Raw genomic sequence first — 17239 nt, 5'->3', positions numbered from 1 at the left:
ACTGGAGGTATTCAAATACGAAGTGGACACTAGAGGATATTAGGGACTTGCTGTTATTTTTTAGAAAATCTGATGTTTAGGAAATCTATCATGAAGTATTGAAGAGTAAAATGTTCTTCCTGCAACTTACCTTCAAATGATTCAGGAAGAAATGTGTTATTTATATACATAAAAATACACACATGCACCTGTGCATAAGAAGCAATAAAGCAAATATAGCAAATATTAGCAATTGCCAAATATAGGTATTTTTTAAGTTTTACAGCATGTTTGAAATATTATAAAAAATTGGGAAAAAAATTTTTTTGATCTAGGCAGAAACAAAAATGGAGATGGGTATGGAAATTAAGCTGGCTTCAGCCTTCTGTCCTGCAACCTCCAATAAAGAAAAAATGGAACAGTATCGACATACTGATAGAGAAGGAAAAGTGTAACATCAGAATTACACCCAGCTAAATTGTGTAAGTGTAAAGGCAACAGACTTTCTCAATATTAAAGAAGTTAAGGGCATTATTTAGCACTTGTGACAATTCTAATGAAGTTTAATAGCAAATGACTTAAGAACTCCAAATAAGTCATTTATAAAGGTAGAAATTTGGGGGCACTTGGTGGTTCATTTGGTTGAGTGGCCAACTCTTGATTTCAGCTCATGTCATGATTTCAGGGTCTTGGGATCAAACCCCTTGTCAGGCTCCACACCCAGTGGGGAGTCTACTTGAGGGTTCTCTCGCTCCTCTCCCTCTGCCCCACTCCTGCTCATGTTGCTCGCTTTCTCTCTCTCTCTCTCTCTCTCTCTCAGATATTTCTGCTATCACACTCACGGCTACTTTTTGAAAAAACTTTCTGATGATGATATTGGCCACCCAAGTAGTTAACAACTAATCAGAACTGGAGAAGTCATGGTAAAAAGATGAGAGATGAGCTTTGGAAAAGTGAGATTTAGGATAATTTATTTCTTTCTTCTTTGTAACTTTTTGATGCTTCAAAAATGTTTGAAATGAGTATGTACCATTTTTTAGTCAAATCATTGCCCTTAAAATATGTGTTGATAATAATTTTATTTTTATTGGAATAATATTTGGAGTCATTAGGACATACCATTTGGTTGATCCACCCACACCCACTTAAGTGACAAGACTGAGGGCCTGTCAGATCATTGAACAGAGTTAAGACATTTGAGTGTAGCTATTTAACCACAATTTTCTCTATAAAAGCTCACCATTTTGTTTAGAGCTAGACTTTGCAGGCTTGACCTCATTAGCAATGAACTACTAAAAACTGACAATGATATTTTACCAGCTGTCAACTAATGGGGTTAAAGTCCACATTTTTAACCAAGTAAAAGATTTAAAAATAGAACATTAAAAGATGCTCAACATCATGAGCGACCACAAAACTGCAAATCAAAACCACAAGGAGGTACCACTTTATACCCTAGGAATGACTATAATCAAAAAGAAAATTGCAAGCTTCAGAGAGGATGTGAAGAAATTGGAACCCTCATACATTGCTAGTAAGGATGTAAAATGGTGCAGCTGCATTAGAAAACAATCTAGCAGTTCCTCAAAAAAGTTAAACATGGAGTTGCCATGTGACCTAGCAATTCCACTTTTAGATATATACCAAGAGACATAACATCCATCCACACAAAAACTTGTACATGAATGTTCGTAGCAGCATTACTCAAAATAGCCAAAAAGTGGAAATAATCCAATTGCTCATCAATTGATGAATGAATAAATAAAACATGTTTAACCATATAATGGAATATTATTCCTCAATGAAAAGGAATGAAGTACTGATACAAGCTACAACTTGGAACCTTAAAAATATTCTAGACAAGGGATACCTGGGTGGCTCAGTCAGTCAAGCAGTCAGTTAAGCATCTTGATTTCAGCTCAGGTCATGATCTCAGAGTCATGGGATCGAGCCCCACACCAGGCTCTGTGCTCAGCAAGAAGTCTGCTTGCAATTCTCTCTCTCTCCCTCTTCTTCTCACCCTCCACCTCCCCCTGACATACATACACTCTCTCACTCTCTAAAATAAACAAAGAAATCTTTAAAAAAATATTCTAGATGAAAGAAGCCAATCACAAAAGACCACATAGTGTATGTACCATTTACAGCTGGAATGTTCAGAAGAGTAGATTTATATAAACAGAAGGTAGATTAGTGGCTTTCCAATATCTATGCTGTTGAAATGAGCACAGATTAGTGGCTTTCTAGAGCAGAGAATGGGTAGATGAGGGAAATGTGTGACTACTACTGAGTATGAGCTTTTTAGGTGGATGATAAAAATATTCTAAAATTATATTGTGGTGATGATTGCACAACTCTGAATATACTAAAAAACCGTTGAATTGTACACTTTAAATGGATGATTTTATAGTATGTAAATTTCAATAGGGCTAATAAAAATAAAGTCAGTATTTAACTTATTTTATTTGGTTGTATATATATATAATTATATATATATAATATATATAATACATAATTATTTCCATGCAATTACTTAAATGTCATTCATTTTTAGAGAAGAAATTATGATTCATAGAGGAAAAGATTGATTTTTAAATTAAAGTTCATACTTTCAATCTATCATCCAGAACCTACCCTATGTTTAATGTTTTTATAGGAATATTAAACATTTTGGGTAAACTATATATCATATTAGAAGGTACAAAATTGGGCACCTGGGTGGCTCAGTGGGTTAAGCCGCTGCCTTCGGCTCAGGTCATGATCTCAGGTCCTGGGATTGAGTCCCGCATCGGGCTCTCTGCTCAGGAGGGAGCCTGCTTCCCTGTCTCTCTCTCTGCCTGCCTCTCTGTCTACTTGTGAGCTCTGTCAAATAAACAAATAAAATCTTTAAAAAAAAGAAAAGAAGAAGAAGGTACAAAATTCTGAAGCTAAAGGAAATGGGCAATTATCAGTCATTTGTGGAGAAAATAACTTTCCAAGTTTTTTTTCCCCACCTCTTTTCAAACTTTTTTTTTTTTAAGATTTATTTATTTATTTGACAGAAATCACAAGGAGGCAGAGAGGCAGGCAGAGAGAGAGGAGGAAGCAGGCTCCCCACTGAGCAGAGAGCTCGATGTGGGGCTCCATCCCAGGACTCTAGGATCATGGCCCAAGCCGAAGGCAGAGGCTTTAACCCACTGAGCCACCCAGGAGTCCCTTTTCGAACGTTTTTAACAAAGGATAAAGAGGGAGGCTCTGTTGAACTCTAATAGATAGACACTATAGTCTAAGATCAAATCAATAAAAAGTTTCCATGATTTTCCACTGAAGGTAGAGTTTCTTTATATTCTCTATTCAATAAAGATAGCATGAAAGAACTAGATCAGACAAGTAAGAAAAGGCCTCTTTAATCCATATTTGAATAGGACCTATTCTAAAAAGCATTCCCAGATATCCAGAGTCTATCTTTCAAATGTAATTACCTATGATTCTAGATAAAGTCTAATTTACAGTCTAATTGAATTGCAGACCAACCTGCAATGTACAGACATCTACAACTTCAGCACACATTTGATTTTGTTAGTCTAAGCATGGGCCCTGGTATAATTCTTTTCTGCTCCTGGTAATAATTCAGCTATAGTGTTCCTTTCTAATAAAGCCCCATGGAAACTCCTGCATGAGATTTCTAATCTCAAAGAGAAAATATGAAAAATTAGTCATATAGTTAATAACATATGCTATACTTTCAGTACATTTTTTAAAGATTTTATTTATTTGAGAGAAAATGAGACCATGAGTAGTAAGGAGAGGCAGAGGAAGAGGGAAAAGCAGGCTCCCTGCCGAGCAGGGAGCCCCAAAAGGGACTCAATTCCAGGCCCTGAGATCATAACCTGGGCCAAGGCAGACACTTAACCAACTGAGCTGGTCAAGCGCCCCTTTCTAGTACATTTTAAATGTTTTAGGTCAGTTATAATAGGGGGTCACATCTGGCTGTTAGATGTGGATCACTGAATCTGACATCATTACATATTCTAAGTGGACCCTATAGATGGATTAATATGTCTTCTCTAAAATTTTTGCAGCATTTCCTAGTAAGAACAATGAGAGGATCCTTAAGATGTCAATTTGTATTTCAAAATTTTAAAGATGTGTGGCAATCTCAGTGGTGGGTAGGATCCCATAATGATAATTTAATACTTACTATCACTAACTAGTAGTAGTAGTAGCAGCAGTAGGGATTCTAAGAATTCTGCATTTGAATCTGTCCTTCCAGGTAGTTATGAAGGCACATTTGACAAGAGGAAAGAACATATTTGGTATCTTGCCTGATATCTAACTTTTAAGTGTGCAGACATATGGAATGGACCCCTATAGTAAGTATTCTTGCCTTGCCCTGATGAGTGTTGGGGGTAAACCTGGTGCCTTGCCCGTTGTAAGCATTCAGTACCTTTTAATTATTATTGTTGTTGTTGTTATTGTAAGTGAACCTTCTCACTTCTAGCAAAATAAAATCTTTCCTTTCCCCCACTGACCAAGGACAATACACACAGCCTGCCAAGAGAACGCTGATGTACAAATACTCAGGATAGAGATTTCTAAAGGCCCGAACAGAGAAGCAAAACCACTTTTCAGGTTAGCAAATACAACCAGAAGGTAAGCAAAGCCCTTTGCAAAGATCAACTGCCAGAAATTCCATACTAAGCATGAACCCAGCAGCAGCAACTTGTACCTGCGAAGAATAACTCCCAGGGAAATCCTGTACAAAAAAGAAGCCACACCCCCAGCACACAGCCACCCAGGGTAAATGGCCATAAGACAAGAGGATGATCAGCAGATTTGAGAAGAGGAAGCGAGACCTGAGTAGAGATGAGCACTGATTATTCTCCTGGTCTCCGGGCTTAGCGTTAGCATTGGTTCCTCCATAAGGATGAGCTGGGAGTGGAACAGAAGCCTACTGTTGTCCTGCACTATCTACTCCGATTATAGCAGAGAATGTGGGTCCATACATTCTGAACAGATCCCTTTGTTAATTTTATAAAGTCCTGAATTTTAAAACATGTTCTGAAGAATATAGAACTTGATCCATTCCTTACACCTCACACAGGCATACATTTCAAAATGGATCAAAGATATAAATGTAAATATATATATGTAAAAAAAAATATTGACCAAAAACATGAGTTAATTCACCCACTACCTGGAGAAACATCTCTAATCATGATGCAAAAAAAATTGCAAAAATTGATACATGCAATTACAAAAATAAGACTTTTTGCAGGGCAGAGAATATCATAACAAAAGTGAGAAGAAAATTTATTAACTGGGGAAAATATTTGTAACCACTATTGAAGAGAAAGAGTAATTATCTCTAATATATGAGTTTCTTTTGAGAAAAATGAGACCATTAACTCCATGGCAAAATGTGAATAGGCAGTTAATATAAGAAATAAAAATGGTCCTTAATCATGTGAAAAAAGAAAGGCTCAAAATAAGAGAAATACAAATTAAAATCTACACAGATTTCTCTGCTTGGTTCCACAAATACCAACCTAATCTTCCATATTTGCTAGGATGTTCATTCCTCAGACGAAAGGTGAACAATATGAACAGGAGATGACAGAGTGACCGAATGACCTAGCCAGGGGCACGTGGACTGAAACATGACCTGAGGGCCTGCTCTAATCACTTTCTGCACAAGGCGCTCCTTCTCCAGGTCTTGGTGGGCTCCACTGTGAAATGAAGGGGCTAGACTCAACCACCCATAGGACGCCTTCCCCCTCTAAAACGTTATGGCCATTTAATAGCATTCGTTTGTTCTTGGCAATACCTGTTTCAGGGAAGTCATACAATTCAGCTCCACATCTTTTATTGAGATCCTGCTTCAAAGAGGGGTGAAAACAGGGTAGAATGGAGCTATTCACTCCCAATCTAGTGCTCTTTAAAAAGACTGGGTTAGGGGCGCCTGGGTGGCTCAGTGGGTTAAAGCCTCTGCCTTCGACTCAGGTTATGATCCCAGAGTCCTGGAATCGAGCCCCACATCGGGCTCTCTGCTCAGCGGGGAGCCTGCTTCCTCCTCTCTCTCTGCCTGCCTCTCTGTCTACTTGTGATCTCTGTCTGTCAAATAAATAAATAAAATCTTTAAAAAAAAAAAAAAAAAGACTGGGTTATATCAGGCCCTGAGCCCTGCCTCACCACACTGCCCCACTGCATTGCGCCCTCCCTCCAGGCTGTCCCACGCCCTCCCACGTGGCTTGCCTTCTCTGCCTGTGGCCTGTGGCAACCCACACCTGGGGCTTCCCGGGTGAGAGTCGTCCTCCCGGCCCACCACGAGGAGGAAGAAGAGATACCTGCAGCCTGACAAGCACACCCCCCACCCCGCAAATACTTGGTCAAGATGTTGGCTTTGGTGAACCAGGCGGCAGCCCCGCCTAGGCTGAAACGCCCAATCATGGGTCAGGTCCAGACTGCGTTCCCCTTCATCGGGGGTGGGGGGTGGGGGCGATGGCGGTGGGGGGCAGTAGCGGGGGGGGGGGGTAGCGGGGAGGTGTGGCGGGGAGGGGGGTGGAGGGGGGGACGAGGGCCGGCAGGATTCCATCCGCCATAATCTCTCCTCCAACGCATGTTTCTCTGCAAGATGCCTAAAAATCCCTCAGAGCCCCAGGCCAAGGGCAGCCTCTGGGCGTGGACGCAAGCCTGATCCCAGTTGAGACGTTGAGGCCGCACCACAGGCTGAGGCCCTGTGGTGGCTCTGGCAGAGCAGGGGCATGCGGGGAGTTTTCGCCCAGGACCTGGCCCCTCCACGCTGCTCGGTTGGGCCCAGCAGCCCTCGGGTCCCCAGCCCACACCCACTGACGGCTTCAGCATGAAGTGTTTGCTAGGGGACCCCAGGGAGGGGGCGCCACGGAGCAGCCCAGGTCTGGCAGGCGCTGGGCACAGTGGGGAGAAGGTGATGCCCACTCCATCCGTGCCCTCTGAGAGGCCTCTGTGGCCCCTCTACCCCCTTCCCGGGCCCAGGAAAGCAGAGGGGGAGACTTTCCAGGGAGCACCAGCAGGCTCTCATCCCTCTCCCTGAGCACAGACCCTGGCCCCTCCACTTACTCCAGGACACTGCAGACCCTGGGGGACTGTCCAGTGGGAGTCACAGAGCCTCACTTTGGAGGCAGCACCCACCTCCTACCTGCCAGTCTAACCTCCCAACTGGTAATGCCCCTGGCTCCACTACCACCTACATCCTGTCCCCAGTGCCCAACTTCAGCCAGCACAGTCTACTAGAGGGTGGCCCCTCAAACTCATGCCCCCTTCTCTTGGGGTGGGGGGGGCTTCTCTGGGATCTAGATGCTCTTCCAGGGGGTGCTACCCAACCAGAGCATCTGTGGTTAGCCACTCCCAGGATCCAGCTGCCTCCACCCCAGGCTAGCTGCTCTCCTCTACAGTCTGTGGGGCTCCCAGAGCAGGGGCTGCTTTCCTCTCCTATCTCTTCCTGCCACCACTGGCTTTTGGGGAACTCAGGCCAAGAGGACCAAGAGGTATCTGTGGCAACAGCAGCCTTGAAATACCAGGTCCCTGGGTGCTGAGAATCCACCGTGTTTATTGGACCACCCCACAAAGGGTCGGTATCAGCCCAGGCAGCGCCCTGGCCCTGATGGTCAGTCATGCCTCTCCTACCCCCAGAGGCAAGACTGGAAAGAGTGAGGACTTTGCTTGCAGTAGCCTCTTCCTGATCCCACTGTCTCTGTCCATCTATCGTTCCTTCCATTCATCCATCACTAAGTGTCACTTCGCCTCCCTGGCTGTGGGTTTGGGGAGGGAGAACCAAATGGTGGCTCCAGCCTGAAGTCCTGTCCTCCCTCATGCGCCTGGGAATGAGGTAGCACTTTTCTGGGGAAAGAAAATCAAGACCCTGTTTGGTTTGGGTGGTCGTAGTGGGGAAGATAACAGTAAAGGAGTAGATAATAAAAAAATATTATTATTATTTAAAAATTTAAAAAATAAAAAGACAGGGTCAAATTTGAAAGTGTACTTAAAATCATGTTGTCAATTATATCTCAGTAAAACCGGGGGGAAAAACTTAATGGAATTGTATACTTTTAAATGTTAAGTTTAATGGTGTGTGAATTACATCTCAAGAAGAAGAAGAAAAAAAGAAAGTATCTTGGGTGGCTCAAAGAGGCTTAAATGGTAATGTGAACCAGAGTATGAACCTTTTTACCTGAACAAAGAAAACCTGGATGGCAAATTTGGCTGGACCAGCGAGAAGCACCCTTTCCCAAGACCAGTTACATAATCTGCCTGGTCCAGGACAAAATGAAAATGCAAGGCCGCTGGTCCAAAACTGTGAAGAATTTTGGGGCACCTGGGTGGCTCAGTCAGTTAAGCACCTACCTTAGGCTCAGGTCATGATCTCAGGGTCCTGGCTGGAGGGCTCCCTGCTCAGCAGGAGTCTGCTTTCCCTCTCTCTGTCCCTCCCCCACTCCCATGCTCATGAACTGTCTCTTTCTCAAATAAGTAAATAAAATCTTTTTTTAAAAAGTGAAGAATTTCTAGAGAGTGACAGCAGAATGTTAAACCAAACTCAGACCCCTCTGGGCATGGGATCCTGTGTGACTGCCCAGGTCACAGGCCATGAAGCTGGCTGTATTTATTGAACTGTTAAAATTTTCTAGGCCCAGGACAGAACACTCAATAGACAACTCTTTGAATTTTCACCACAAACCTGCAATAGCAATATTATTATCCCTATTTTGTGAGAAAGGAAATAAAGTCTTTAAGAGGTTAAAGAATCTACACAAGTTCTTACAGCCTGGAAATGACAGAGCCTAACTTCATACTGAGGCCTGACTCCAAAGTCATGTCTTTGCCAGTGGCCTTCAAACTTAATTGCAGAAAAAAAAAAATTTGTTTTTAGAGAGTCTTTTTTTTTTTCTTTTAAGATTTTATTTATTTATTTGACAGAGCAAGAGATCAGAGTAGACAGAGAGGCAGGAGGAGAGAGAGGAGGAAGCAGGCTCCCTGCTGAGCAGAGAGCCCTATTCAGGGCTCGATCTCAAGAGCCTGAGATTATGACCTGAGCTGAAGGCAAAGGCTTAACCCACTGAACCACCCAGGTGCCCCTTGCTAAAAATTTTTGAGTGAGTACACCAACATATGTGGAAACATAGGAAGATAAATTATACACATATACTACTGTATTTATAAATCATGTACCTTATGAAGCATACAAAACAAAGACATTTTGAAGATGCCATAAATAGGTATGCTAATATTTTCTTCCCATACCTCAACCAATTGCCTTTCACAATTTCCTGTAGTACCCAGGGGTTAAGGCTGCCTTTCATCCAGACAAAATTAGAGTTAATAGTACTCAAGATGTTAATTTTCTTGGGGTGCCTGGGTGGCTCAGTTGGTTAAACAACTGCCTTTGGCTCAGGTCATGATCCTGGCGTTCTGGGATCGAGTCCTGCATCTGGCTCCCTGCTCGGCAGGGAGTCTGCTTCTCCCTCTGACCCTTCCCCTTCTCATGCTCTCTCTCTCTCTCATTCTCTCTCTCTCTCAAATAAATTTTTAAAAATCTAATTTAAAAAGATGTTAATTTTCCTATGAAGTGTGAACATTTAAAAAAGATATTCTTAAAGGGTAACACTCAAAAAAGTGGTTGCTCATAATGGAATTTTAGGCCTTGTGAAACTCAAGGGGCATTTACTTTTTTTAATCCTGGAGGCTGAGTTGCCTTGGAGAAATTGCATTTTGTTTGCTGATAAAACAAGCAGGCTGGGCCTGACCAAGATTTTTGGTGTATTCTAGGTTGTCTGCACAGTTACATAGCAAAGGTGGATTAGGGAACACAAGAAGGAAAACATTCACTTGACAAGTGCTTACTGAGTGCCCATGACAGGCCAGAAACCTTGCTGGTTGCTAGGGATATAGTGAGCCTGCCAGCAAAGAGCTAAGTGTGTTCTAAAGAAGCAGAGGGGGCACCACGCCAACAGAAATAACCTTGGAAAGAGATGCAGTTTGTCTTCTCCTCCTTGAATACAAACCTTTCGAAAGCAAAGATTGTGCTTACAGGTGCATTTTATGAAAAGATAGTTCAATACACTAGAACTTGATGAAAGGGGCGCCTGGGTGGCGCAGTGAGTTAAGCCTCTGCCTTCAGCCCAGGTCATGATCTCAGGGTTCTGGAATCGAGCATCGCATTGGGCTCTCTGCTCAGCAGGGAGCCTGCTTCCTCCTCTCTCTCTGCCTGCCTCTCTGCCTACTTGTGATCTCTGTCAAATAAATAATAAATAAATCTTTAAAAAAAAAAAAGAACTTGATGAAAACCACAAATTGTCCTTTAAAATGTTAGAATCAACTTTTTATAAGTCATCTTTCTCTAAACTATAGTGTAGTTTTTAGATATTCTTGAAATACTTGGATGCCACAAAATGCCCTACTCAAAATTTGTTTTTGAATTCTGCTTTTATCTCTTTGTACATAATCCATCATAATCTGTGGTTGAATCATGCAGGTGCTAAAGATGGACCTCCCAAAATAAAGGAGATTTTTACAACTCTTCCTCCAGATGGCGACAAAGGACCACGTCTTTAAAATAGGGCTCTAGCTTGTTGCCCAAGATACCAACTCTGGGCTGTTTAAATTAAATGGAAAATTCAGAATTTATTTCCTTACCAAATCTACAAGGGAAAAAAGTGCAAATAAATGATACCTACAAAATTGTATTTTTCTAATATCCTATTGGTTTAAAGGGTAAATTATTTGGATAGACTTCCTTTTAAAAGTAGCACCAGGAAAAAAAGGATGGGAGTAGAAAGAAGAAAATTGGAATCACAGATTGTATATTGAGATGGGTATGTCAACAACTCTTCACATTCCTTTCTTTGGTTGCTATGGTAACTCCCAGGTTCATTTACTCAGCCCTTAACAGAGCTCTGAAATCAGTGGAATGTTAGAGCCAAACTGCCTGGTTCAAATCTTACCTCCACCCTTTACTAAACATGTGACTCTCAAGTGATTAACATTGCTCTGTGCCTCAATTTCCTCATCTGTAAAATGGGGATGATGAGTAACGGAGAATAAGCATGTGAAGCACTGAGCACAGTACCCAGCACATACTACGTATTTATTTAATAAATCAGCAGTCACCACCAAATCACCATCATAGCCACCCCTACACCATCTACAAAGACTCATCAAAACATTTTTTTCACTGCATTTTAGGAAGAAGCATGGTTCTTAGTATTTGCTAATCCCAGATAAGGAAGGAAACACTCTGGGGCTAAACAGTATAATTTGAATATCTGGCTCATTGCTTAAAATATCAAAATGTTCAGTTTTTCATTTTGAAGCAGTCAAATAATTTGATCAATGAATCACTCCATTCCGTTCAATTGCCATTTAGAAGCTTTCTAGTTTTTGCCGTAACAAAAAATTACAAAAAGCAAATTTATACAGAAAGCCACATTTTTACCAACCCATTCCTTCTTTTAAGTAGATTTTTGCATACCCAATCTATGTTTCTAGTCTAGCATTTACTCTGTAATTACTAGAAAAAAAGAGAGAATAAAAATAAGTATAATTTGCTTCAACCTTCATGAATAAGTTTAATCTACTCATATTTACAGGAGATGCTTGGCTTTATTTTAGAGTTATCCTCTTTTTGCCTTTCCTTCTTGATATTGCTAATTTTCTCAGGGCTTAAGCAGCTCTTTCAACATTCATCCTTTCCACTACGATTAATTTTTTTTAATTGTCAAAATAATTTTCCATATTAACAGCCAGTATGCCTGCTCTCAGCTGGTCAAGATTCAGCTGGTCTGTTAATGTGGTTGATCTGTTTTGTTTTTCCTTCTAAACAGTTCAATTTATGTACAAAATCCCAATTGTCTTGCTAGCATTCCTCAACTGATTGTGTATCCTCTACCCAACATTGTCTTTTAAATTTGAATGCTTTGCTTTTGATAGAAACATTTCTCATTGTTTTTCTACTTACTGTCAGTGCGACTCAAGCCCTTTGGTAGCGATGACCATTGGCACTGTATCATCCATCCACATTCATGTCTCCCTGCTTCAGCCTGATGGCAGAACTTGTGGAGAAATATGGAGCCACAGACAGAGATCCTCTTAAGAACCCTGGGCCAGGAGAGTCAAAAGGACATGCCGATAGGGTAAAACTTGTTTCCCATTAGCTAGATAAATAGACACTTTCTAAAAATTAAACTGCTGTTTACACATTTTAATTTGTAATCAACATTATTTGGCTGCATTCTAAGATTTTTGAGAGATGTTTTTTAAAGTCAGAAACTTCATTTGTATGATCTCTGGTGCTATTTCCATGTTTCACTTAATTCCTATTTGTAACTTTATCAGAAGGAAATAAACCCATCCTCTCTAACAAAATATTAGAGAAAAACATGGTGTGACAGTCTCTTTGGTGTCCCTGGTGAAACATTTCCTGGTATTCGTGCCTTTGTGTATTCAAGTCCTAGACTCTGGCCTTGGTCTTGTGATTGGCTTTGGCCAATGGGACATTAGCAAGTGCAATGCAAGTAGAAGCTTAAGAAGTACTTGCACTTGGAGGGGGTGGAGGTGGTTGTCCTCCTGGAATGCTTTATCTTAGAGCTAGACCCCTGAAAGGTCACAAGTGGAGGAAAACCATTTGGATGTTCCAGTTCCAACCAAGCTGTTGACGGAATACAACAGCGAAAGCGTCCTTGGCCACACAACGTGGGGCATAAGTTCCTTCCAATGGAGAGGCATCAACCCACAGAATCATGAGAAGTAACTGGTTATTGTTTAGCTACTGTGTTTGGGGATGGCTTTTTACACAGCAATAGGTAGCTGAAACACATGTAAGAAATTACCTTCTCAATGACACATGGTGTTTACCCTAGGTTTCCTCTTAGGAGACCATCACTGTGTACACTTTTCATTTTGATAAAGATTCAGCTCTCAATTTATATCCAACTGAAATGTCAGAATGAGGCCCGACACCCTCCAGTGTGCTTTGGCCTTTGAGCTATTTAAAAATCTCCCACCCAGTGCAGCCCTGTCCTCACTGAATCCCTACCAAGAAGTCTGGCTGGCTGGCACTCTAAGAATCGCAAATTTTATTTTGGAAATCGCTGACAGATTGTTTCACAGAATATTGTCATAATATCATGTCACTGAATACTGGGTTGCCTTCATGGGAGCAGATTTCTATGGAGATTAGGCTTATCTTTTTAGATTTCTATGATTCTAAGATTTCCTTTTTTATTAAACTGTGAATTTATTAAAAGTCATTATGAAACCATAGAAAACTAAAAAGAAAAGTTTACCTACGAAAGAAGTCTGAACGTTGATGGCAGACTGGTTGAATCCTCTCCAGCATGTTCACACAATGGCGTGCTGTGTACTGAGAAAACAATTTGTGAGTTCAGTAGTACTGACCTCCAAAGTCCTCCCGGATAGAGCAGTAAATGGGGAAAAAAAAAAAAGCAAGTTTCAGAACAGTGTGTATGGTATGCTACCCCTTGGGTTACAAGAGAAGGAAATCTATTGCGTGAATGCATGATATATTTAAAAATCTAAGAACAGGAATGGGAAATTGACACTAGGGGATTAAGCACAAGAAGGAAACTTTTCACTATTACATCTTTTTATATTTTCTTGTTTTTTAAACATATGAATGTACTACCTATTCAAAATATAAAGTAAGTTGTTTCAGTTTGGGAAGACATGAACTAAAATATTAGCAGGGATTGCCTCGGGAGATAAGATTTCACGTATTTTTTTTCTTTTTGTTTATTTGTATTTCCTATTTTTCCCACATAAAAAAATTTTAATGTAATTTAAAAAGCAATATTTAAGGGCGCCTGGGTGGCTCAGTGGGTTAAGCCTCTGCCTTGGGCTCAGGTCATGATCTTGGGGTCCTGGGATTGAGCTCCACATCGGGCTCTCAGCGGGAAGCCTGCTTCCTCCTCTCTCTCTGCCTGCCTCTCTGCCTACTTGTGATCTCTTCTGTCAAATAAATTAATAAAATCTTTTAAAAAAAAAAAGCAGTATTTAAAAATTAACAAATAAAAAAAAATCCACTGATAGTCCCACTGCTCAATCCAAACACAATTATTACTTTTCTATGCATAAGCCTTGTAATCACAAATACATACAATCGGGGAGCCTGGGTGGCTCACTCATTAAGTATCTACCTTTGGCTCAGATCATGATCCTAGGGTCCTGGGATGGAGCCCTGCATCAGGCTCCTTGCTTGGTGGGAAGTCTTCTCCCTCTCCCACTCCCCCTTCTTGTGTTCCCTCTCTCTGTGTCTGTCAAATAAATAAATAAAATCTTAAAAAAAAAATACACACAATCTGGTATCCCTTATCTGAACATACCAAGGTTTACATAACCCCTTTCCTGTAGCTGAACACTTTGACACTTTTTACTGTATCATTTCATAAATAATGATGCAATCAGATTGTACAAAAAGTTTTCCATATGTGCAAGAGATCCTCAAAAGTGACATTCTGTTTCAATGGTATAAGCATTTTCAGAAGCCTGATATATACTGTCTAAATGTTTTCCAAAAGGATTGCTGCCAGTAGAAATTCATGAGAACTCCACGTTCATTCAACTGTCATTAGCCTTGATTAACATTTTAAAAAACTTTGCTAAAAGTTAAATTTGAAACTCTTTATAATTTGTCTTTACATTTCTTTCGCAACTAATAAAGATGACCATTTTTTTATTTGTGTGCTGACGAGTTTAATTCCTCCCTAAAATATTTTTTCAAGTCCTTTGCCCATATTGAGATTCTAGAGGGTTTTCTTTGTTTACAGGTTTTTAATTATATTTTAATTATTAGTGTTAGACACCTTGTCGGTCCTTTTCCTTGGAAATATTTTTCCTCTGTCATCTGCATTTTATTCTATTTTATTGCATGTAGAGTGTTGTTTTTGTTCATACCTATTCTATATGTCTTGATATTGCTAACCTTCAGAAGTCTAAAGATTCACTTCTATTTTCTTCTAATTTGATATACTTTGATTTAAATTTTTTTCTTTAATTACTTAGAATTAATTTCTGTGTGCAATGTTAGAAAACGACTCAGATAGATACTTTTAAGGCTGTCAAATCCCTTAATAGAACTGGCTGAGTAATCTTTCCTTTTCCCATTGATCATGTGGCTTTCTTTATAATACTTTTGTTTCTTATGCATACTAGTGTCCATTTCTATCACAGTTCCTATGTTCCACTGATTTACATTAGTATCACACTCTTTGCTGAAGTCTGAGAACATCTTTTCATAAATGGCAGTGCTCTAACCCATTGAGATCATCGTGATCATTTCTTTGATGCCACCTCTTAATGTGATGTTTATTTATCATCCTCTTGAGGTAAATAATTTTACCTTTCAAAAATATTCCACAGTTTTTGTTGGAAATTTGTCAAACATATAAATTAACTTGAGTAGAAACTGGGTTTGTTTCGTGTGTTCAATTTTCTTGCTTCTAGGGACACCTGGGTGGTTCAGTCAGTTAAGCATCTGCCTTTGGTTCGGGACTTGATCTTGGGATCCTCAGGTCATGATCTCAGTGTCCCCACATCGGGCTTCCTGCTCAGCGGGAAGTTTACTTCTCCCTGTCCCTCTGTCCTTCCACCCACCACCGCCCCCTCCCCCAGCCACTGGTTGTGCACTCTCTCTCTCTCAAATAAATAAATAAAAATCTTGAAAAAAAAAAAAAAAAAAACCTCTCTCTCTCTATCTCTGCCCCTTCCCGTTTGCACTCTCTTGCTCTCTCTCTAAAAAATAAAAAATAATAAATAAATAAAATATTCTTGCTTCCAAAAGGAACATGTTTCTTCTTTCCATTTAGTCAGGACTTCCTGCAGCTCACCATCATTTTTGTTTGTTACTTTGGTTGATTCGTTCAGTTTCTTCTTACAGGTCACCCATATCTCACATTAAAAGTATTCCTTGGTACTTTATAGGTTTTGTTTTGTGAATGGAGTCTCTCTTTGTTTTATTTTTTCTGATTCTTCCTTACATGGAAGACTTCTAGTGATTATATATTTACCTCAAATTTGGCCCTTTTGGTGGTTCTATTATTATCCTGGAAAACAATTTCCAGTTTAGGTTTTCTGGAATACAAGTTGTTTTGACACTTAAATTGGCCTGAAACTCTGTTAATTCGGGGCGGGGGGGTGGATCATTATTGGTACCACAATGACCAATCAAAGGGATGATCTGAATGTTTACTTCCCATCAATTCTACTGTTTTGTGGACACATCCCTGTTTTAGGGATGTTACCATGGAACCTTGTAAAAATAGAATTGTGAATGTATGCTGATGAATTACAAGTATAAGAACAGTCCCTGATTTAGATGTGAGCCATGCACCCGGCTAACTCTCGCTCTGTTTTGACAATCACAGGTGAGGAGAGGTGAGAATTCTAAAATAGAAAGGAAATTGAAGAAATAAGCAGAATGACTGAATCAGTAGCTGGTTTTAATTACCTGCCCAGATGTCTGAGTATGTTCCATATTTAATTGGTTCTACCTTGCCGCCTTTGTACAGATAAAGATTCCTAAGAGAATTGGGAAGACGTGGAGATTTGTAACTTGGTGCTACTACAAAGGTACCCATATTGCCTTCCTTTCATCTTGGCCAAGAAATGAGGTTGTTCTTTGTCCTCTTCATTGCAAGTCTCCTTCAGATACACATGGAAGTGGGCTCTGAAGGTTCCCTTTGTCTTATCCCAGGGACAAACATGGCCAACAGTGCTCCCTCTGGTAGGAAAATCACCTTGCCCAAGCTCCTGACTACAAGGATGGGAGCAGGGCATTTTGCTCCAGTGAAGAGGACCCACAGGGAGGATAGGGGATAAAAACACTGAGAGAACAATTAGGGGGAGGGGGACAGAAAGTTTGGTATGGACAGATAAATGTTTTACAGGTAAAATAAAGAACTGTATAATGCGTTTTGTGTACTCTGTGTATGCTACAGCATCTAAACATCCAACTTTCCTTCAGCTAATGGCTGCAGCTTCTTTCCTGCTAAAGACCTGGTTGATGATTTACCTAACAATACACATCTCCACCCTCCAGACAAAGGTGAAGAGAAAGGACTTAACATGTAAACACCTGAAACCAAGAAACTTGGTAAAAACCAAGAAACTTCTGTTTCTTGGTCAAGATCGGTGTGTACAAAGTCAAGATGGAATAGCAATTTAGCAGAGGATAAATGTTCAAGTGTGTGTACACATTAGAAGGAATATTTCCATTGAGCAGTGTCAGTAATAT

At 40.4% G+C, this 17239-nt stretch overlaps 1 pseudogene; it reads left to right on the top strand.

Moving 5' to 3' along the window:
* The window catches only part of LOC122915427, a 37092-nt pseudogene that overhangs the window by 4302 nt on the left and 15551 nt on the right, over nt 1-17239 (top strand).

Source organism: Neovison vison, chromosome 8 (genome assembly GCF_020171115.1).
Source record: "Neovison vison isolate M4711 chromosome 8, ASM_NN_V1, whole genome shotgun sequence".
NCBI lineage: Eukaryota > Metazoa > Chordata > Mammalia > Carnivora > Mustelidae > Neogale > Neogale vison.
The sequence above is the reverse complement of the archived record's forward strand: the minus strand, read 5'-3'. Positions and strand labels throughout refer to the sequence as shown.